Genomic DNA, 23958 nt, shown 5'->3' with positions numbered 1-23958 from the left:
TTTACTACACTGTTGTACCATCATGTTACACATACCCACCAAAAGTAAAAGTTCTCAGTAAAAGTGCACGAAGGTAACTCAGATGAATAAGTTAATAAATGTGGTTCTTATAATAAATCGTTGTTGCCGGGTATTTAGCTCAGTGGTTCTGCTGCCTGCCTCACAAGCGCAAGGTCCTGAGTTCGGTCCCTGGTACCAATAAATCATTGCTAATTGTTTACAAATCATTGCTAATTGCGTGGTGAAATGCTAAGATCAGTCAGAGAATTGAGTCATTTGAATCTTACATTCACTTTTCAGGGTAGATACAAATCTGTTTTCTATATTGTACATAGTTGAACCTGAGTTTATTGAATTTGCTCTTAAGGCTAAACAAGTGAGTGAATCCTATAGGCTTTGTTATATAGTCAGAATTCCTTCATTTTCCTTCACTACCAGAAAATAACTTACATTAACAAATAACAGTTGTGTGCTCTGGTATACTGTGCCAGTGGAACTCATCTTACACAGAAATGTTCATTATAAAGTACTGTAAATACTGAAATACAGGATATTTTGCCTCTATAAGTTGCCACTGGAACCTTTTTTTAAAAAAGGAAGTCCAAATTGGGGTTTGTAATTACAGAATCTTTTTGGCTTTCATTATAAGCTTATTATATTCACTATAAATTCAGCATATAATACAGCAATTGTTAATGATTGCCTTCATGAAAGACCGATTTTGAAGTGTTGAATGGAGCCATAGAAGATCATCTTGGGCTCTATACCCTGTACTATCTTGGGAAAGAATTATCTAAAGATGACCTAATTCAAGTGGAACAAATTACGTGTGCACTATGCAACGTGCTGATTTCCTTCTAAACATCTTGCGCTGTGCTTTTATTTTTATTTTTTTTAATTGTGCTTTTAGGGATTGAACTGAGGCCCTTTGCACTGACTTACATCACCAGGCCTTCTTCCTGATGTGATGGCAGTTCTTGAAGTTTGCCGGTAGGCCCTGCACTCTGCAGTTTTGCCTACAACTCAGCGAGTCTGCCATGTTGTGTCCTTTTGTGGCCTTCATGTTCAGGAAGTATCTGAGAGTACAGATTATTGAAGTAGAATTATTCAGAAAATTTGCATTTATGAACTAAATCTATTCTTTTGTCACCCAAGCAACAGATTTTCAGCCAGATGAGCTAACTTGTTAGTGTTGTCCCTTATTCTTAGCAGTTCGTAAAAAATATGGCACCAAAATTTGTTTTTCATGAGGGTATCTATTTTAGATTTATTTCTTCTTTAGTATTTCTTTCAAAGAAAATGAAAGGGAGAAAAGACCGATGAAGTTTTTAGTTGAGAAGTTGCAGATCCACCTCAGTCTTCATGTCAGAGAGAAATTGTTGGTGTGAGAAAGAAATTGTTTTATAAAGGGAAATATTTTCCTTTACCCTTTTAAGAGGGGAAAAACTGGATATGGAGTGAACAAACTAGGAAAACTAGGACTTGTTTTTTCTTACCTGAAGAATGCAGCTGAAATAGTCAAAGTTGAAGTGGTTTAACTCCGTGTACTGGAGGTGAACAAGACAACTCTTGATATGCACGACAGTAGTTGAGAAGATTCATCGTAACTTCGTTTTCCTTTTCTCAGGAGCCAGGGGAGCTTCTGGGGAAACCTACAGCTGTGGTAAGAGTGGAAGTCAGGCTACAGGAATTGTTCCTAACTGTGGTGTTAAGTCTTTCACACCATGATGAATAGCATGGTACATATTTCTCTATAGTAGTAGTGGAATTTAAGGCTCACAATAAATATCTACACTATGAGACTCCTCGCAAGGTGCTTTAGGAATAAGAGAAACAGAGCTCACCTTGCCAGGGCACTGCAAGGGTACATTCATGGGGAATCGCAAAAGCAGAGAAGAAATTGGCAGCTGAGACAGCAGCAGGCACAGGCCTGGGGTGGGAAAGGGCTGCTGTTTATTTAAAAGAGGTGGTGTGATACACGTGGAAGGAAGTTAGCAAAGATCAGTGGGCCCCTAAAATATCAAGATCTGTATAAACACGGGCTTAATACCAGCAGCCAGAAAGAGCTATTTAATTCCAACCGTGCAGTTCGCATGATGATACATGAAAGTGTTACCAGCAAACCAGGGAGAGAAGCCCATTCTGTTTAGCTACTGTGGCATGAATAAACCATTGTTCCCTTATCGAAGGGAGACTCCATCACACCCACGTGGAGGGTACAGTTCCATATTATGTCTTTGAACAGCCTAGCCCAGAGCCTGTTGAATCCAACACAAAGCTTCTTCCTAGGAATATATCAGAAAATCTAAGTATTTTAACTTTGGCAGGAAAGTAGAACAACGCTTTATGCTTACGTAGCTCTTTTACCCCAAATACTTGCTTCTGCCTGAATGTTTACTCCTAGGAAGCATAAAGTAAGCATGCAGTTCCCTAACAGACCTCAGTGGAGCTGAAGGCTACTTCAAGACCAAAACACCACAGTGCAACTTTCTGAATCAGAGAAAGCAAAGAAATAAAGAACATGTAGAGGTCAGTTATCCCAACCTAATGCATGACACCGAAATTCCCTCAAGACCCAAAAGACTCTTACTAAGTTGTGAAATAAATTTCGATAGAGTACTTGAATGAGAATGGGTTATATCTTCGCTCCTGCACCATTTCTATTTGTGCGGCAAAAGCAGTTGAGAGAAATGCATATACGATCCTGCAAAAAGTCACTCCTTCCCAAATCCATGCCAAGTTTCACTCCACTGGGGGAAGTGAATTCCTCCTTCATGCACCGTCTCTTCCTATAAAGGGCAAGTTCTTTTTACTTACCTCATTCTGCAGACTCATATGGTTAGCATAATTTCCAAATCTGTTTTTTTTCTGAGTGTCTGTTACTGTAATTATGTAATTTAGTTGTCAAGTACTATGCAAAATTGTGCAAAAATGGTGTTTGAATCGTTTGGAAAGACTAATAAAAGATAAGCTATTCCAAAAAGAGTGGTAAGGCATGTGAGTGTAAGACAGGTAAAGTACAAGTTCTCTCAGTTATGGCATCAATTAAAGAGCATATTGGAAATCCTAAGGGAAATATGCTTGTATAAAAGAAATGGTACGAAGGCTGTTCTCCCACATATTTCCCTGGCACTTACCATCTTCATGCACACCACAGAAATTTGCTGGGATAGAAACTGTACTTGGTGGAAAGCCTTTGCTTCCAGAGCCCTGTTGCCCACTTGCTTCAGAAGCCAGAAGTTACTCAGAAGGAATATATTTACAATTTCCTAGAAACAAATGACAATGGGATCACTGCATATCAGCATCTGTAAAAATACAGTAAGTGCAGTTCTAAGAGGCAGGTTTATTGCAATAAATGCCTAGACTAGAAAATGAGAGTGGCCCCAAACAAGTAAGCTAGTGATGTATCCTCGAGGCCATGGAAAAATGTAAATTCAAAACTACTACAAGGAAAGAAGATACAAAGATCAGAGCAGAAAATAATAAAATTGAATCAAAATAGTACAAAGGATCAATGAATAAAGGAATTAGTTCTTTGAAAGGATAAATAAGATGAGTGAATGCTTAATCAAACTTAGCAAAAGAACTACAGAGAGGACACTAATAAATATAATCAAAACCAAAACAGGCAAAATTACAGTAGATACTGCTGAAACCCAGAGGATTATTAGAAACTATTTTGAAAACTTAAATTCCAGCAAATGGGAGGTGGCTAAAAAATGGTTAAATTCCTAGGCAGGTATGACTTACCAAAATTGAACCAAGAAAAAATAAAACAACTTGAACAGGCCAATAAACAGCAAAGAAATTTATTCAGTAATAATAATAATAATAATAATAAACTCTACCATCTAAGAAAAGCCTAAGGTCTAGTTGATTCACTACTGAATTTCATCAGAACTTTAGAACAGAACTAACTCTGGTACTCCTCAAATATGTCCATGTAATCAAAAGAAAAAGAATGCTTCCAAAACCCATTCTATAAAACTAGCATTACTCTGATGCCAAAAATCAGATAAAGACTCAACATAAAAAGAAAATAACAGGACTTTATACTTGCTGAACATATATGCCAAAATGTCACATAAGATACTGGCTAACAAAATGCAATAAATTGCTGAAAAGATCCTCTTATATATGACCAAGTCAGCTTCATCCAAGGGTAGTCCAATGTACATAAATCAATTAACTCAAGATATAAATAGAGTCAAGAATAAAAATAACATGATTGTCTCCATAGATGCAGAAATAAACCTTTGGCAATAGCCAACATCCTTCATAATAAAAACTTAGACTAAAGAAGGATGTAGAAGGACCTTGTCTCAAACTAACAGAAGTCCTATGTGAAACCCACAGTCAACACCACCACGTGGAACTGAGTAAAGCTCAAATCTTCCCTGGAAAATCAGGAATGGGACAAGACTGTCCATTCCCTCTACTCTTATTCAACACAACACTTGAAACTTTAACTGAGTAATTAGGAAAAAGGAAGAAATAAGATGGATACAAATAGGAAAGAAATCAAATTATATATAGTTTCAGGTGATATGATCCTTTACCTAAAAGACTCAAAATAGTCTATCAGGAGATTATTAAGTCTGATAAAGAAATTCAGCAAAGTGACAGGTTATAAATGTAAGAAACAAAAAATCAGTAGGGTTCCTGTATACCAATAATAAACCCACCAAGAGAAAAATTACAAAAAAGTTTTGTTCATCATATCTTCAAAAATTTAAAGACCCAGGAATCAACTAATCAAGGAGTTGGAAAACATTTATAACGAAAACTACAGAAAATTTGTAGAAGCCAGAAACTGAAGAGAACATTAGAAACAGGAGAGACTTCCTTTTGGTACTTGCGTGATTGTGTCAGCTGGAGAAGTTTGGTTAAGAGAAGTTTAACTAAATCAGCTCAACAATTCCACACCCTAAGCATGGGAGATCCACCCTAGGGCAGCTCCTCACCTGGGTGTTATAAAGGGGAAGTGAGGAAGGACGAAGCTGCTTTTGTTCCTTTGGAGGACCTCCTGTCTTGGACTTCATCATCTTCTGTCTTCCATTTCAGACCCATTGGTCTCCTGATGTGAACTCTCACAGGACACTGCAGTAAACTCCGGATCTGGGACTAAATGTGCAGATAGACCCTGTGCACTCTTCCTCATCTGACTCTGTGGGTGGGCACTGAAGCCAATCTTATAAATTCATATATGCTTGTGTTATATCTGTTTGTCTAGTAAATATTGTTGATTCATCCCTGTTCCTGATTAGGCAGAAGTAAGATTAAAGTGGTCATATTATCTAAATTGATCGATAGATTTAGTGTAATCTCTATTAAAACACCAGTAATATTTCTCCAGAATTAGAAAAAAAAGTGACAATTTGTATGGAATCAAAAGAGACTCAGAACAGCCAAAGCAATCCTGAGGAAAAATATCAAAGCAGGGGACATCATGACTCTTGATTCAGTTTATACTACAAAGGCCTAGTATCAAAAGTGGCATGGTACTGGCACAGAAGTAGACACAATGGCCAACAAATACAACAGAGGACATAGGAACAACCACATGTATTTATCTGATTTTTTGACAAGAGGGTAAAAAATAGCCTCATTAGCAAATTATGCTGGCAAAACCAGCTATTTATTGGCAAAAGATTGAAACTAGATCAATAGCTCTTGGTACTAAAATAAAATCAGAATGAATAAAAATATCTAGATATAAAATTAAAAACTGAAATTTAACATAGGAATATAACATAGGAAAAACAAATGAAGCTGGAGGAACAGACAAGGACTTCATGAACAGAAATCTAGTGGCATGGGAAACAATATAAAGAATCAAAAAAGATTATTATCAAATTTAAAAAAGCACAGCAGGAAAAAAAGCAACAAAGTGAAGAGACAGCCTACAAATGCGGAAAATTGCAAGCTACCCTTCTCAGAGAGAACAAATATCTAGAATATATAAAGAACTCATACAACTAATCCCCCAAGTCAAATCATACGCTAAATGTGGGCAAATGAACTGAAATAGATACTGTTCAAAAAAGAAGCAAAAATGGCCAGTTAGTACATGAAATAATGTTAACATCTTTTGTCAATGGAAAAAAGTATAAATCACAAATGCTGGCGAGGAAATGAGGGAAAAGGAACCCTCCTGCGTTGTAACTAAAATAGAAATTAGTATGATGATTTCTCTACAAAATGAATTCCAGTTGACTCAGTTATACCTCTCCTGGAATTGTTCAGAAAGAGTTAAAGTCTTCATATCAGGGTGATTAATAATTCATGATTGTAGCAGAACAATCACAAGAGCTAAGTGTTGGAAATCATCAAGATCTCCACCAACATACGAATAAACAATGAAAATGTGGTTTATACATAATGTAATAGTAGTCAGTGTAAAGGAGAATGAAATCATTCTTCAATATTTCCTGAAATTTGCAGGAAAATGGTTGGAATTTGATACCATAATTTTAATTAAATAAATAAGTTAGAGAAAATTATGTATGACATATTTTCTTTCATATGGGAAATCCAAAATATAAATACAAAATAGAGTAAAATTAAGCAAAGATTGGTAGAGACAAAAAGACAGACTTAATAAATGAGGAAGAATTTCAGTGGAAGGAGGTACAGAAAGTGGGTTGTTTAAAATGATCAAGATATGATACATATATATCACATATACAGACTATGTATCAAGATATGATATACAGAGATTATATATAGATAATCTCAAAACAAACACAACTGTTGTGCACTGTGAACAAATATACTAGAAAGCAATGACTAACAGGAATGTGTGTATGTATATCTAACACCCTAGCTTCCATGAATACAGTATCACTAATGTCAATGGGTCTCTCTTGGTGATTAGACTGTTCTAGTAGGCTTGCATTCTACTTCCTGAGTGACTACTGGCCTCATAATCAATGACTGTCATTCCCTATTTCTATCAGTATTTCCTGGAATCATCCCCAATATATACATACACACTTTCTTGCCTGTTCCTCTGATACAGTTTCCCTTCTCCTGCACAAACTAAGCAGGTTTGCTCTGCTCCATGCCTCCACCGGGGTGGTACATCTGTGATGCTCTTATGTGGGAGCTAGCCAACCATGGACTGAATTCTCTGAAATCATGAGTTAAATTAAGCTCCTCCTTTAATTTATGAGTGTCATACATTGTGTCAAGCTATGGGCAGGGTGACTGATACACTACATACATTGAAATATTTTTTTTTATCACATTTGCTTCTCAGTGTCTTAGTTGGCTCGAGATTCCATAACAAAATGCCATAGATGTGTGGCTTGAACCACAGATATTTTCTCACAGTTCTGGGGGCTATAAATTTAATATCACATTTAGTATTGTTGCCTTTTGGTTATAGTTCCTTCAATAGTTTACAGATGTTGCTTTTTCCACTGTCCTCATATGGAGAATAGAGACTTCTCTTTGCTTTTTATGAAGCCACTAATCTATCATGATAGCCCTGCCCTCATGAACTCAACTAACCCTAAGTAAGTCCCATATTTCCATCCTCAAACATCATCAAAGAGGGGCAAGGCTTAATCGTTTAAACTGTTGTGGACACAATGGAGTCCATAGAATTCCAACCCAGAATCCCCCAAATTTATAACATCTCACATGCAAAATGCATTCATTCCATTCCAACCACCTAAAAAGTCTTAACTAATTCAAGTACCAACTCTAGCATGAAAAGCACAAAATCTTACCCAAATGCCTTCTACATCAGATGAGGAGGAGAGAGACTTAAAATAAATTTCATCCTTTTCTACCAATAAATTGTGAAATTTATTTTCAAATCTACTTCTAGTAGATTTCTAGTTTCAAATCTACTTCTAGCAGACGCTGATGAGGCCCTCAGTCACCTGACCAAGGGTATGGTGGATGGATTAAAAAGAAACAAGACAAGATTTTAATGCATTATTGAGGGGCCCAGGACAGTCAAAGCTCTTACCTGGGTAAGATGCCATCTCCCAGAACTTGCCACTGTTTATTGAACATACAGCTTCTAGAAGGGGTAAGGGGCAGTACAGGGAACAGGGGAGTGGAGAGCACTTATGCAAGCAGGGTCCTAGCAACAAGGGAACGCGATATTCTAGTAGGAGCTTCTCATAGACTAATGGGGAATTTCTTTCTTCCCATACCTTAATTTCTGTAAGGTTTTTCTATTTGCTTCAGTATAATTTTTAAATAAATACAGTATTGCAGATCAATCTGAAGCATTATCTTGCGCCTCCCTGTCCTTCACTCCCCACAGGAAACTACTATCCTGAAGTCAATATGGATATCCCCATGTATATGTGCATACCATGCTTTGATGAGGGTTACTGGGAATGCAGGGCTTTTCCCCTGAGCTATAGTCCCAAACCACTTTTTTCATTTTTTTTTTTAAGACACAGTCTTGCTCATTCATCAAGTTGCCAGGATGAACCGAGACTGGCGACCCTCCAGCCTCAGCCTCCCAGAACACTGGGATTACAGGACCACCAAGCCCAGTAGTGGGCTCAATACTTTCATCACATAGATAGGAGAGGTGACAGCTAGATTCTCTGGTGCCATACTCAGGGCCATCTTCAGGTCTTATGCAGCCAGTCCTTGACTGCTACCCTTAGTGGCTGTTGTTTTACATCTGTGCCTTGCTTTGGTTCGGTCAAATGTATCCTCCTTGTACTCAATGGGAAATAATGCTGAAGAACTATCAGAGCTGCAGAAATACCTGGAAGTTAAAAAGTACCAAAGGTCCAAGAACATTACAAGTTGGCTTAATTTAATCAACTCTGTTTTTCCCATTTGCTGTGAGTACACTTTCCGATGGCATTTTCTGTGAATATTTTTTATACAACTCTCCATCCTATAGCCTGCTCTAAGGGAATCCAGTTGAGGAAAAACCATAAATATATGCTAAAAATATGTGTATTGTTTTGTGGGCTTTTAATTTTACATAAATGAAATTATACTGTTTCATTCACTTATGATTTTGAAATGGTCACATTAATAAATATGCATATAATTCATCTTAACTTCTGTGGAATGTTTACATGAACAAAGCATTATTTTCTCTTTTAGTTTTCTACACACTATTTATTCCACTTTGGATATTGTGATCACTGTTGAATGGAAATATCTTTTCTTTTGCATATTTGTGACCTTTTTTTTTTTTAGAGTAGACAAGAAGATGAGTATGGCTCTTTGAGAGGCTCTGAGTTATAAGCCATATTCCAGCAGCTCTACAGCAGGGTCATCCTCTCTTTTATGAATTGCTTGTTTGTGCTGTTTTTCTATTGTGATCATTGTCTTTCTAACATTAACTTTTACATGCTTCTTAAATGTGAGATCAACCTCTTTATTTGTCACTTGCTAAATGCAGGGTAAAACTCTGTTGAGTTAATAGTATCTTGTGTTGTGTAACAACTTAAAATTAAATTTAATAAAATCTAATACACCTTGTTGTAAATTTTACTTTTCAAATTTTATGTACAAAATTAGCCTTGGTGCAAGGTAATAAAGCATTCACTAAAGAAAAAAAAATTGACTAAAGAATTTTACTTTTACCTATGTTTTTATTAAAATGGCCTGAACTGTACGTTACATTAAAAATTCATTGTTCTGCTGACATTTATTCTTCTTTTAAAATTTTTTACTTGTTTTTTCTGGTGACATTTATTCCTTTTTCTCTCTCTTATTGAGTTTATTTTAGGTATACAGTATGGTTACATTAATCATTGGGATCTTGTACCTTTACCTGACAGGTCTTGGATCTCATTTTTTCCCCATACCCCTGCCCTTCCTTCACCCCACCCTGTTTACAAATACTTTATTTCCAATTTTTCATTTTCCCATATTATTTTCTTTTTTTTCCTCATTGAGTTTATTGGTGCATTTTAGGTATACACTACGGTTACATATATCATTGGGATCTTGTACCTCTACATGACAGGTCTTGGTTCTCATTTTTTCCCCTTGTCCCTGTCCTCCCTTCACCCCCTCCTCCCCTCTCCATTTACAAACATTTTATTTCCATTTTTTAATTTTCTCCTATCTTTTTCCTTTCCCTTTTTACATTTCCCCTACCCTTCCCACTTTCCCTACACCTTTAGCTCTTTTCTTCCTATTTCACATGGTCAATTATCTCATTAGGATCTTATGTACAATTATAGCTTTTCACACCAGAGAAACTATGCAGTATTTACACATGTGTGACTTATTTATTTCACTTAGGAGTATCTCCTCAATATGTATCCATTTTCCTATGAATGAATCTCATTTCTCATTCTTTATCTTGACATAGATTTCCTGAATAGATTTATTACTTTTCAGAGTTTTATTTACTTCTCTTTACTTGTTTCTGCCATAGTTTATTTCACAGCTATCTATTGCCTTGTGCTTCCATAGTCTGTAATAGATAAATATCCTAATGCCCATATAGTTCTCATTTTTATTTTTCAAACTTGTTTTGTTTTTGGCAAGTCATTATTTATTAACGTTAGCTTGAAAACTCATATTAATCTTGTGTGTTAAATTCTACATAATTTGATGAGTTACTTTTTTAGGTAATTTTTCTTTTCATTTTGTCATCCAAAATATTACATTGTTATGGACATGGTAATTATTTTGTAACATGCCTCTCAATTTTGTTATTCAACTTGCATTGGTGTTTTTTCTAAGCTGTTACAGATAGGTATTTTCAATGAGCTACTTAGTAACTTGATAATTATTATTTTTCTACTCCTTCTTGCCCATTTCCCATTATTTCTTTCTTCATATTTATATTTATGTGACTTTTCCTTCTATTAATATACAAATGGATTTCTGTGAGCAGTACTTATCAATATTTTATATTTTCCAAAATGTTCGTTATGGCTTTAAATTTCATTCTAAGTAATGCAACCCACAGATTAAATATATAATGAATTCATTACTGTTCCATTAAAAATATTCAATGTTTATGATAATATCATCTTTAACTCATAATTCATTTAAAATAAGCTACTATGAGGGTTGGGTATTTTGCTCAGTGGTTCTGTCACCTGCCTCACAAGTGCAAGGACCCGAGTTTGAACCCTGGTACTACAAAAAAATAAAATAAAATAAAAAGCTACCATGTTTTTTTTTTTTTTGTTTCTGAAGTAACTAGTGTAGAAATTTATTTTGAAAGAACTCAATATAATATTTGCAAAGATTACTCCCAAGTAATAGATATATCTCCAACGAGTTCAGAGTAGCGCAGGGTACAGTAAAGTCATCAATATCTTTGCTTCTTTTTCTATACACCACAAAATTTATTTAGGTTATGTGTTGATTCATTTACTGATGTAATTTATTCCTACAGATTTTTAATTGTTTGGGAAGAGTTTTGGGTTTTTATGAGGTTAAGCCTTATTGCTTAGATTTATCTGCTGTAACAATGTGTCACAGATTGAATGGCTTATAAGACATAGAAATTTATTTGTTGTAGTTGTGGAGGCTGGAATTCTATCATGGTAACTACAAGTTTGATTTTTAATAGAGGTTGTCCTGGGAGGCAACTTGCCCCGTGCATCCTTACATGGTGGAAAATTAGTAAGCTGGTCCCCTGGCTCATTCCTCATGGGCATTAATCTCATTCAGGAGGGCTGCACCCTGGTGAGCAAAAATATGCAAACCCCTCACCTTCTAACCCCTTCACATGGGGTTAGTATTTCAACACATGTATGCTAGAGGGCTACAATATTCCATACAAAACACCTTCCTTCTGAATTACTTTTTAAAGTTCATGTAAATGCCATCTGTCTTCCTCAATTCTTGCCTGGGTCACATTTATTTAAAAGTTATTTTTATTCATATTTGAACTAATAGGGAAAAATCTGAAAAAAAAAAACCCTGCTACAACCCTCAATCTTTAACATTTACCAGAATTAAATTTAGTTTTTAATTTTGAAATATCTCTAATGTTCAGTTAGAAGTGCATTTCAGAGGATGGAAACAATCTGGTTTAATCTTATGTGATAAAAAATGAAGAGAAGAAATTATTCTTTTAAAAACCCCACTATTTCAAAATGCAGCTGTTTCATTATGTAAGTTGAAACCCTAACACACAGGCACTGGTTGCGCTGCCAGTGAAAATCCTTTTGAATATTGTAGTAGTCAAGTTTATCATCTCTGGGAGCAAATACCCAGCACGCAGCACCCAAAGGAGGAGTTTCTTTGGGCTCACAGTTTTCAGAGTGCTCAGTCTGGCTGCCTGGCTCCGAGAGAGAAACACTGTTGTGGAATGATGTGGTGGAGAGAGATGGTCAACCCACAGCAGCCAGTAAGCAACTAGAGCAGGGAGAAGCTGCGGAAAAGAACAAACTGTTCTAGGCCACATCCCCAGTGGCCAGGCTCTTCTGATCAGGCCACACCCCAACACCACGTTCTACCATGAACTCCTCAAAGGAGTAGTAGCGTCCCTGGCATCCAGTCACCTTCCCAAAGCCCTACTTTGTGAACACCTGAGACATGGGAGGACATCTAAACCATAACAAATGGACAAGTGTTTTACCTTTTGAATCATAAATAAAATCAAATTGTCTAGTTGACTGTAGGGTGATAATGGCAGGTAGAATTCTGACTAGATTACAATAGAATGTTTTATTAGTATTGCAATGTGCCTCTTCTTAATTCTGTTACTGAATATCACTTGAATATTACAAATATCAAGGTGATAAGTCCAATACAGTTCCTCTACATCATTCGAAAGATTTAATGTTAGGAGCAAAGAAGCAAAACACCTAGGAAATAATATTCCAAGTCCAGGGTGTTAGGAAGGTTAAGAAGAATAGAAGTAAAATGAGTTCACCACTCATTACATTAAGTGGAGTAGGATTATAGAAGCAGAGATCTATTCTGAGACGGTTTTCCCAGTTAACTATAAAACTGATGATATTATTCTGTCAAAATTGAGGGGGATGCTTTATGTTGATGCAGGGGAGCTGCCTTTGCTTTTCCTGCAGGAGAACTCTGCAGGAGTGTTGTCAGAAGCTAGCCCTGTGAGCGAGAGAGGAGCTGGGAATAGGGGTGCCAGCAGGAATGTAGGCATGTAGTGCCATGGAGAAGTCAGGTAGTTCCATGGGGCATCTGGTGCTAGCACCCTCCAGACAATTCCACCCTGGGCAGAGGTCAAGTTCACAGAGACCATGGACTAAGATTGCTTTAATATTACCCTGAGCATAACGACTTTACTAGCAGGCTCCTTCCTTAATATAGACCTACAGCCCTCCTTTTCTTATTTCCTTTAGAAAACGAGCTCCTTCTCTGCCTTTGTGAGAGGAAAATCTTTCCCATTCTCTTGTCAGTTGTGTAGTCCAGGAATGTCTTCCCTGAGATGCGGGAGTCATCCTTCTGAATGCAGTCATCCAGAAACCTAGGGCCTTGTCTTTCAGCCTCTGAGAATGTAGAAGCCTAACTTTCATAGGCACCAATTAATAAAATAGATGACTTTATCATACTGACTAATCTTCTTAAACTTCTCTGGTCCATTTTTATTGGCTTACCAATTACCAGTGCTTAAAACTTTCCTACCTCTCGTTTCAATTGAATTCAATTCAATAACTGTTTCCTAGTATAATACTCTTGCCTCCAATTCTAGCCATCTTGAGTGAATTATTTGATTGTAATGTATCCAATATAATTGTCCTTTGACACTCATGGACATGGATAGGCTACTCCCAGTTCAGAGGTGCTGATCTAGGCGATCCCCAAAAGTCTCATGTGTTGAGAGGTGGGGTCATGGAAGGTGTTTGGATGATGGGGGTATTTTACTCATCAGTGGAGTGAGCCATTGATGAGGTCAGAGCTAAATGTGCTGGTAGGAGTTCGGGCCAGGTTGGAAGAAGAGTGTCACTGGAAGAGCACCCTCCCGAGCTCCTCCCTTAGCCTCTGCTTCCTCTCTGCTACTGTGTGATTTGCTCTTCTCCAGCGGTCCCCCTCCCCATACTGCTTCTGCCATGGGGCCTGCTGACCATGAACTGAACCCACTGAAATCGTAAGCCAAGATAAACGCCTCTCCCTTGAAGTTGCGAGGGTCAGATATTTTGTCCTGTGACAAGAAACTGACTAATACGAGGACTGTAGCCATGAGCGAAGCCGTTTCCTTCTGGAATGGGGAATGTCCGAGGAGGGACTCTGCTGCGCTCTGTCGGGAGGCCATGCCCCCAGCAGGTGGAGGAATGAGGGCCTCTCTTGATGTGCAAGGACTGGTTTCTGCAAGCTGACATCGCCGTGTAAGCATTCCAAGATTTTTAGGCCAACATTACTTGCTCAGATTTTACATAACCCTGGACATTGAAAAGAGGGAACCAAAATGCCTTCCTGTGTACTGCTTCATATTTTCAAAAAACCATTAGAAAATGCGCCATCACTAGCACACTCTAAGGTCTCTCCAGAAGGTGGATGGCTCATCTTTGCAATCTGTTTCCCCTTTTATATGCTATGGCTGTATTCTAAACTACGTCCTTTCCACACCAGACAAAACTCACTGTGTTTCTCAACTATGTCAAGCTTCATACTGACCATCCAATTAAAATTAAAATTCAAGCCTAAATATGTGCAGTCGATAGTCTTCCTGAGGACAATCTATATTTACAGATGGTCATGTTCTTTACAATATTGTGAAAATAGTCCCTCCGAGCCAGCATAAGACTTTTATTTTATTGATCTTCTATTGATTGCAGATTTCATGGACATGGTTTCAGTTTGAATTAAGCCATGGTTAGTCTAAATCCTTATTCTACCGATATTTTTGTGAGCCATAACTTTAATACTGTCTGGAGAGACTGGGTCTGAAAAAACAAGTCTCCTGCTAGTCTATAAAATAATGGCAAGCTGTTGGAATAGGGATGCATGATTAATGGATTTATCCTTTGCTTAATTTGAAAATTAAAACTTTTCCAAATTTTTGAATATGCTTGTAAGTAACAAGAATTTTCTTTTAAAAGATACCTGCAAATCACAAATAAACACCTTCAGAAATTATAGAAAAACGGAAATGTAAGGACACCAAACAATTCAACAAATAAACTGTGAATAACTTATCCAGGAGATTCCCTCCTGTTTCCTCTTAGTCAATAACCTCACGACCTGTCATAAGCACACCCACTATTCGGACTTTTTGACACCATAACTTTAACTCATTTCTGAGGTTTATGTACTGTGAATAGCATCTTAAACCCGTTATCTGTTGTGTCTGGGTTCCTTAGCAAAAATTACGTTTCTGCTATTAACCCTTATTTTAGTGTTTATTTTGAAATCATTTTTACAAATATTTTATTTTGATAACCTCTTTTGTGAAGTGCCTGATCCAATAATTTGCTTATCTTATGTTACTGTTGACCTTTTATAAACAATTAATAGAAATTGTATATATTCTGCGCATGAGGCCTATGAAAACATTATTGCTAGAAACTCGTTTTCCCTCTGTGGCTTGCTTTTTTGAAATATTTATGGTTTATTTTATAATTTAAACTACCCAATTTTATTATATTTCACTTTGTCTATCTTCCCCTTTTTGGTCCATCTTCTCTAAATTCCGTTCTTTTACATGTTTATGAGTAAAATGTAGAGACAGAGTTGAGTACTGTATTTTGATTGGGAAATGCACTTACAATGATTTCTCAATTGTTTATTGTTCTTGGCCAGTTGCACCAAATTTCTCTTAATGATGGATATTCAATGTCTATTTCTAAGACTAGATCGCAGTCTCAGGTCCCTTGTGGTTTTTACTGGCCTATTTCTTCATTGTGTGACTGGGTATTTTGACAATCTCTATGCAGTGATCTCTTCTGCTAGCAGCAGTTAGTGTCTGAGAGGAAAGCAAGGAAAGATGCAAGCGCCTCATAGCGCATTAATCACACTCGGGGCTGAGAACATTTAAAGCTGCATTTGTGCATCTGTAAATGACCTCACCCTGGATTTCCTTATTTTTTGAAGCTATCTCTTCTGAGTATTAACTCAGATATTACATTTTATCAGTGTTGTGCTTCTGCTTGGTAAACCCTGAAATCTATTCTATTGTACTGGATTTGTGAGGATCTCAGAAGTTCTGCTGGAATGCATAATCAATATAAAAATAGAATATTTACTTTGCACAGCAATAATAAAACTGCTGAGAAAGAAAAGGTAAGCCCATTCACAATAATTAGCATAAAATATCTAGAACTAAATTTAACCACAGAGGCAAATAAATTAGCATTACAATGAAAATTTTAACACTGGAGTAAAATTGAATAGGAAAAAAAAATAAGACATCCTACACTCATGGAAGTGAAAGTAATGGTGTTAAAATCTCCAAAGCGATGTGTAGGTTTAATGTGATTGCTGTGAAAATATCATAATCATTCCTCACAGACATAGGAGAAAATGTACCTAAAAGACATATGGACCCACAAAAGATATGAATTATCCAAACCCAGGCTGAGGAAAATGAACCAACCTTGATGCTTTATAATGCCTGACTTCAAGGTATACTATAAAGTAATATAAAGATAACAGTTTCATATTAGCACAGAAATACAAAGTTTGACAACTGGCACACAGTAGAGAAGCTGGAAAAAAATCGATATTTTCTACAGCTGAGATCAGTAATTGTGATTAACTTGACCAGATCAATGAATTGGTCACTAAATGAGGAATTGTACAGGCTGTGTAGACTGCAGTGTTCAGAATGAAGGAATGGACAAAGGAAACTCCAATTTTATGATTTTGCTTTTATTTTCATCACTTGTTCATGGAGTAATGTAATATATAACAGAATATAAAAATATAGTACTCTGCTGTACAAACAGTAAAAGTTACAGTGCTATATAAGCAAGGTGTATTGTACAAAAAAGGGCACTAAAGATCTTTAAACAAGATGTACTGAACTGGAAACAAAAGAGGTGGTTGTAAGTCCAAGTGATGGGTCATAGGTGCAGTCATTAACCAAGGAATATCTTTAGTGAGAATTCAGAACAAAACTCAGAGCATAAAGATTTAGAAAACAACAACAACAACAATAATAAAAAAGAAAAAGTCCTTAAATTTTGATGGTAGGGCCCAAAGAAGTGTGGTTTATGAAAAAGCTAGGGACACTTACGAAAAATCAAGCACTATGAAAAGAAAAAGAAGAAAAATGTCTTCAGGGCATCTCAAAGTCAACAAGATCCCACCCATTTCTCATTTAAACCTAGCAGAGTGCAGACATTTTCCTTGAGAAGACATACTCAGGACTTCCTGCTATGGAAACAGCAAATGGCCACTAGCTAACTGGCTTTCTGAAATTAATTTCAACATTTTGAGCCTTTGGGTAAAGATTATTGTGTTTTCCATTATGCACGGTGGAATTATGAACTCATTATTTTCTTTACTTGGCGATCAGGTTTGGCTTAAGGAAATGTGATTGGATATCAAGCTTTTAAGAAGCAGGTTGTGACCATTAATTATCAACTTGACTGAAAGAAGAGGCACCTAGAAAATGAGTAAAGTACACTTCTGGGTGTATCTGGGTGGGTCCTGATGAGCCAGGCCGTAGGATGAGAGCTGATTTGTGGCTCTTTCTTCACAGACATTTGATCTGACTTTTCTGCTTTCTGATTGAAAAGAATGGAGCAATTTTACTCCAAAACACCCTTCTTCCATGATGTTTCTGCTTTGGAGCCATTTGGCCATGGAATGAACCCTCCAAAACCCTGAGACTAGTTAAACCATTCTTTCTTTAAACTAATTTATTTTCAATAAAGTCATTAAAACCACGCTTTGGAGAAAGAAAATCCTCTTCAATAAAAGGTGCTGATTATGAATACACAGAAATAAGAAAGTAGACCCTTATTTGTCAACATGAAATTTAAAATGTCTCCCAATAGATAAGGCATGCATCTAAGATTCAAAAATATGAACTTCTAGGACAAAATACAAGTGAAATTATTCAGGATATTTCCTGGGTAAAGATACTTAGATAACCACAAAACAAAAGCAAAAATTCACAAATAGGTTTAGACAGTTAATATGAAAGTTAGTGTCACATAATTATCACCAATCATAAAAGTATATTGCATTGTCACACTTCATCTTATGATCAGGTAAAATTACTATGTGTCAATTTCAATTCATTTATGTATTATTCATAATATTAGACTGTTAGGACAAATCGTCATAGTCATATTGACAACTCCTTATCTTTTCAAAATGATTTTCCTATAATTAATATAAATAATGCCTTTCACTTCTCAGTGAGGCAGTTAATGTGAACCATATCATGACCTCAGGCTTGAAGTTCTTGTTGGGATTTGAAAAATAAATCCATTAAGTAATAACCTACTTTTGACCTAAAGTTTGAAAATAGTTGAAAGATATGTCAGTCAGCTAGATGGGAATCAAAAACCAGCTGCATTATCAAATTAAACATGTTTTTGAGAGTTTGGGTTACATTTGGGAGGGCAAGTCAGTTTCATGTAAGAATTCTTTCTACTTGGCCCAGGGATTTAGCTCAGTGGTTCAGTGGCCAACCTTGCAAGCACAAGGACCCAAGTTCAATCCCTGATACCAAAAAAAAAAAAAAGAATTCTGTCTACTTGACATTTGGTAACCAAGAGGTAAAGAAATGGACAGCCCTCACAAAATCACAATCATTTCTCCTTCACAGGGTCAGGACACACACACTTAAGCTTATTTTGTTTCTGAAGCCAAAGAAATGGAAATCACCTACTTTTACATTTTTTTGTTTCTTGGCTACTGGCTTCCTCATTTTCTTCCTTTCCCACAAAATGGAGTGGAAACAGGTGTGTCTAGATATCACAAATGCAATAATTGGATAACTTTTCCTTCCAAAAAACAATGAGGGCAAATACAGTCACCACACCTACTATTAATAATTCATATGAATTTTGGGCCAAATACAAACCTTTGTTGTGTTAAATAAGGAATAAATAAATAAAAATATTTTTATTTAAATATATTCTAGATATGTAACTGGTAAACATCCACTTTGATAAAAAACACAACTTCTGACAAATTTCTTTCTTGAGTGAAATCGTGTTCTCTTTCAGCACAGTTTGTATTTTGCAAAAAAGAAGAAAGTAATATTCTTGAAGTTCGAATTAGGTGTTTGATATATGTTGTATACCCTGTTGGCCAGATTTACTATGTAATTTGACAAATTTTCAGTCAAATATTTGTCTCTGTCTGAGAGCCCACTGATACATGAGAGAAATTCTGGTCCTGTTAAGGTACATTCTGTTCCTAAAAAAAATATATTTGATAACTGCATTTTTAATCATAATTTTTGTTCACCAGTTTTTGTGAGTATGACTTCCTTGCCCTTCACCCATCTGATTTCCAAAGCATACAGTCCCATATTATATCAGTAAAACAGAATATCCACACTCCTCATTCTTGACCAGCAATTACCACATTGAACTCTCCACTTTCATTACATATCCAAAGCTCTGTCATGGGAGATAATAATCACACACACACACACACACACACACACACACACACACACAGAAAGAAAGAAAGAAAGAAAAAGAAAAAAAAACAGATATCTGAGACATTTATCTCACTGAATTTTTTGCCTTTTTTCTTTTGTACCAGGGATAGAATTGCACATGCGATGCAGGTGGCAGAACCACTGAGCTAAATCCCCAGCCCCATTGCCTCACATTTTTCAAGCAAATGAAGCTGCGCGTGAGATAATTTAATGCAGTCAAACACAACTTCGTCTCTAGCTAAACCACTTGGGCTAGACATGTGGTTAACACATTTACACACTACGTGAAGAAATGGCTTTACTGCTCGTACGCATTTCCATTTTGTATAAGTACAGTGGAGTTGTTTTAAAGAGTACATTCTAGAATAGACATAAGATACTTCAATTCCAAGCATATAGAAAGTTCTATACCTTTAGGTGCTTCTACTTTTATTTTTATACTTAAATCCCTATCTTAGCCAGGCTTGGAACTCGTAAATGGATCGTAACATCTACGGGAACACATCTACTCTTTGTTCACTGTTTTTCCCTGTATATATCTTAGTATAATAGACAATCACTAACCACTGGGCTTATTGGATGGATACATTTTGCCAGACTCTGGGCTTTTACATTTGGTCATCTATCAGTCTTCTTGAGTTATCAAATGAAGTGTTATAAGATTATAGTATTGTGTTTATTTAGGACTCTATGTGAAGGACATAACAGTCTTCATTTAATAGAAATCCATAGGAAATTACCTAGCTCTTCAATGTAGAAGACATTACCATTCTTCTTAAGAAGAACATGAGCTTGCTAGGGAAAAACAGAAATATATATTGTTTCCGGTTTTAAGGAGCACCCAACATTGAGGTCATTTTGGCAATTTATTTAGGAACAGAATGTATTTTGAATATGCATGTATAAAGAAAATTAAATTTAAGGAGGCTTTGCATATGCAATGGAATTCTATAAAAAGACACAGAAATTTAACACACACATACACAAACACATTTAGACACATTCACTTTCTAATGCTTTTAGTTCTGATTCCATTGTAATTTGTTGTTCAGAAAAGCCACGAGAAGTTTTATAGCTGGCTTTTGGAGCAACACTAGATTATACTTGCTGTTAAATCTAGCATCTGCTAAAATCTGATCTATGATTAATGCCGAGGCCAATTGCTCATTGTTGGCATGTGGTGCATCTGCACACGCATGTCTGACGCACCTACCATATATTACCTGAAAATCAGCGAGGATTGTTCCCCAACTTGGAACTAACTTAGCATATGTTAACTCCCTTGCAAGTGTGTACTGCAAGCTGAGGCCAAAGCATCTTGAAAGGCCACATTTAAAAAAAAATTACGGGAAACAAACTGCAGTTAGAAAATAAAAGGGTATAAATTCCTAAGCAACATAGATTGGGTTCTCTGATCATGAGGGTATTGCGTTTTTCCATTTTGATTCTCACTTCAAGAGAGCTTAGAGGGAATTAACCATACATGGCTCAACAAATATTAAAGATACCCTCCCATTTAGCTGAAATATGGAGAAAAATAATGAAAGCATTACATCTTAGTAAAGTGTGCTATACACACCCTGTTTTGAAACCTTGTCTCACTTTGTAGGTCTATCGCATAAAATTTAGTTTTATGTTCCCTTTGTTATAAGAAAGTAAAAAAAGGACCTTTATATCTAATAAATATGAAGTGGGTGACAATGGCCAGGATTTTGTCTCCGACAAAGCCCAGATTCTACTGAATGGACTTCAAAGAATGTTAAGGGTTATACATTTTCACTAGAGAATTACAGATAGGTACTTCTGACTCCATGGGGTATTTATTTATTTTTTTATCAAGCCTCTTAGAATAATGCCTGTTTCACAAAGTATGATCATTACCTTTGGTGAATGTCTAAATTTTTTAAAAAATATTACAGCAAAAGACACATCGACATTCATCCTCAAACTCCTCCCTTTGATTGGAACACACTTATCCACTCAGTTCTGCCATCCCTGAAGTCTTTCTGGAAGGCCTCTTCCATGAGTGCCTTTAGTTGCTCTGTCGTGACTACTCAGATATCCTGAATTTGTTTGAAACATTTACCTTGCTTGGTCATTTTGACTCCAGGGAAGAACCGAACGTCACACAGTGCCAGATCTGGTGAGTGAAATAGATGAGACCAGGGAGCAATGTTTTTATGAACCTACAGGTCTTTCCACCTGATGGCAATCATCAGCAGCACCCACAGCATTTTTTGCCACAACTTGCAAGGACACTGATGATGGAGCACTTACTGCATCAGAAAATGCCAAGAACAATGAGATAAGTTTATTTGAAGCAAGGGGGAGAATTTTTAGGCCAATTAATGGCCATGTCTTTGATGCTAACATTTTAGTTTAAACATTTATCATATAGGTTCATAATACCTTTTATAGTCAGTACCTCATGATATAAAATAATTGCAGTGTTTAAACATCACTAATATTGACATTTACATTTTGGATGAAAATACCTTAACATCTATAAATCTTTAAGAAAATGTACAAGTTATTTTTAGTTGGCAAGATAAGTACCATTAATGTAATATAAATATGTACAAGTCTTGATTATAGAGAATAGCACCACTGCTAATGTTAAATTATAGAAAAATAAGGAATATGTACTTATTTATAATCAAACACTTAATCATTATGCTTTCATCAATACAATGCTGATTGCACAAAATTGAATTTGCTCTTTGCTAGTTTTTCATTTTATTTCTGTTGACTTTTAACCATTTAAAAGGTATACATGCATTTTTATCTTGATATATTTGCAAGACAGGTGTACATAAGATATGTTTGCTTCCTTGTTTGATGATGTTCTATTCTTTAAACATTTATAAATATAATTGCAACGCTTCCCTCTGAGCTGAGTTAGGCAAAGTTCTGCTCATAGGAATGGATTAAAGTTCAGGTCTGAATACCTACGACTATTTTTATACCCAGTTGTTCAAGCTCAGATAATTAACCTACCTCCTCAGAAGCTGACTTCTGTGTCTCTGTCACTGGGTGTGATCATCCCATCCACTTCATAACGTTCCTGGGCTGATTACACGAATAAATGTCTGGAAATGCGTCTAACACCATCCTGGGCTCCTGCTCCTTGCTTTCCATATTGTTTCAGCATTGCATGAATCTCAGGAAAACAAAGTTGTTTTATTCAGTGGCCACCATTTCTCCCATTTACTTTTAAAATTAATTTTATTGGTACATTAAATGTGTACAATGTAAATGACATTCACTGTTGGAAATTTGTACCCTTACATGATCAGTCTTGGTTCTTATTTTTTTCCTATTGCCCTGCCTTCCCTTCAACCCCTCTTCTATCAACCAAGAATTTGTTTACATTATTTCTCATTTTCTCAGATTAATTCCATTCCCTTCTTTCCTTTTCCCTACCTCTCCCATTTCCCCTTCCTCTTTGTCCCTGTTCTTCCTATTTACTTTATCTATTATACCTTTTAGTCCTTATTCTCCCTTTTATTAATGATGAAGCTGTGATTCCAAGAATGGTATCTATTAAATATCACTAAGTCAGCGAATGGTGGATATGAGTCCATCATATATGACGTCAGGATAATGATTAAAAGGATACGCCTCTGAGGCCAGAAATACAGGTTCAAATCCCATCTGAATCACTTCGTGGTCATGTGACCTTGAATAAAGAATTTAAACTTTTTACTATCAATTTTCCAAGTTTCAAATGGGATTAGAAACATTTCTCCCTAAAATGTGTAATTGTTAAATAAAGGGACATAAATTATTGCCAAATATATGTGATTTATATGGTTTCTAAACTTATGTCTCTTGATTCAGTGTTCTTATTGCATTCATAGTAAAATTTTTAATACTAGGATTATTTCTTTTAATTACAATTTTATGTGGAACCCCAAAGTGAATAATACAAAACATGACAAACAGCTGTGGATGAATTAGAGGAAGGAACATCATGTTTTGATTTGTCACTTCTTTTTCTTGCTCTCTACTTACTTACTTGCTTCTGAAGGCATTTTCTTTGAATGCTAGCGCTCCAGGAAATAAGACTTGGAATAAACGCCTTACACCCATCCAGCTTACTACATTACTGCTTACATCTCCATACTGAATCATCTGCAGTGGTAGCTTTTCTTATGAAGCAGTTCTGCAAGGCTGGATGGAGAAAACTTTTCCATCTGCTTCTGCTGGTAACAGTGCCGCTTTTTGAACATCACTTTCCACAGTCTCGCCGGCTTCCTTTTCCTCTCCCCGTCTTCTTCCAAGGCTGGGTGGGTAAAGCCCCAAGCGTCAACACGACCTCGTGCTCTCAAGAGCTTCTGAGGCTCCACGTGTCACACGGGCGGCCAGGTATGCGCCACCGGTTTAAATACCAGCTGGGGTTTGTTGAGATCGCTAACGCTAGCGGAGTGCTTTACACACCTGCACTT

This window comes from Fukomys damarensis, unplaced genomic scaffold, assembly GCF_012274545.1.
Source record: "Fukomys damarensis isolate Sample0158 unplaced genomic scaffold, DMR_v1.0_HiC HiC_scaffold_35, whole genome shotgun sequence".
NCBI classification, from domain to species: domain Eukaryota; kingdom Metazoa; phylum Chordata; class Mammalia; order Rodentia; family Bathyergidae; genus Fukomys; species Fukomys damarensis.
This window is presented reverse-complemented; position numbering follows the sequence as displayed.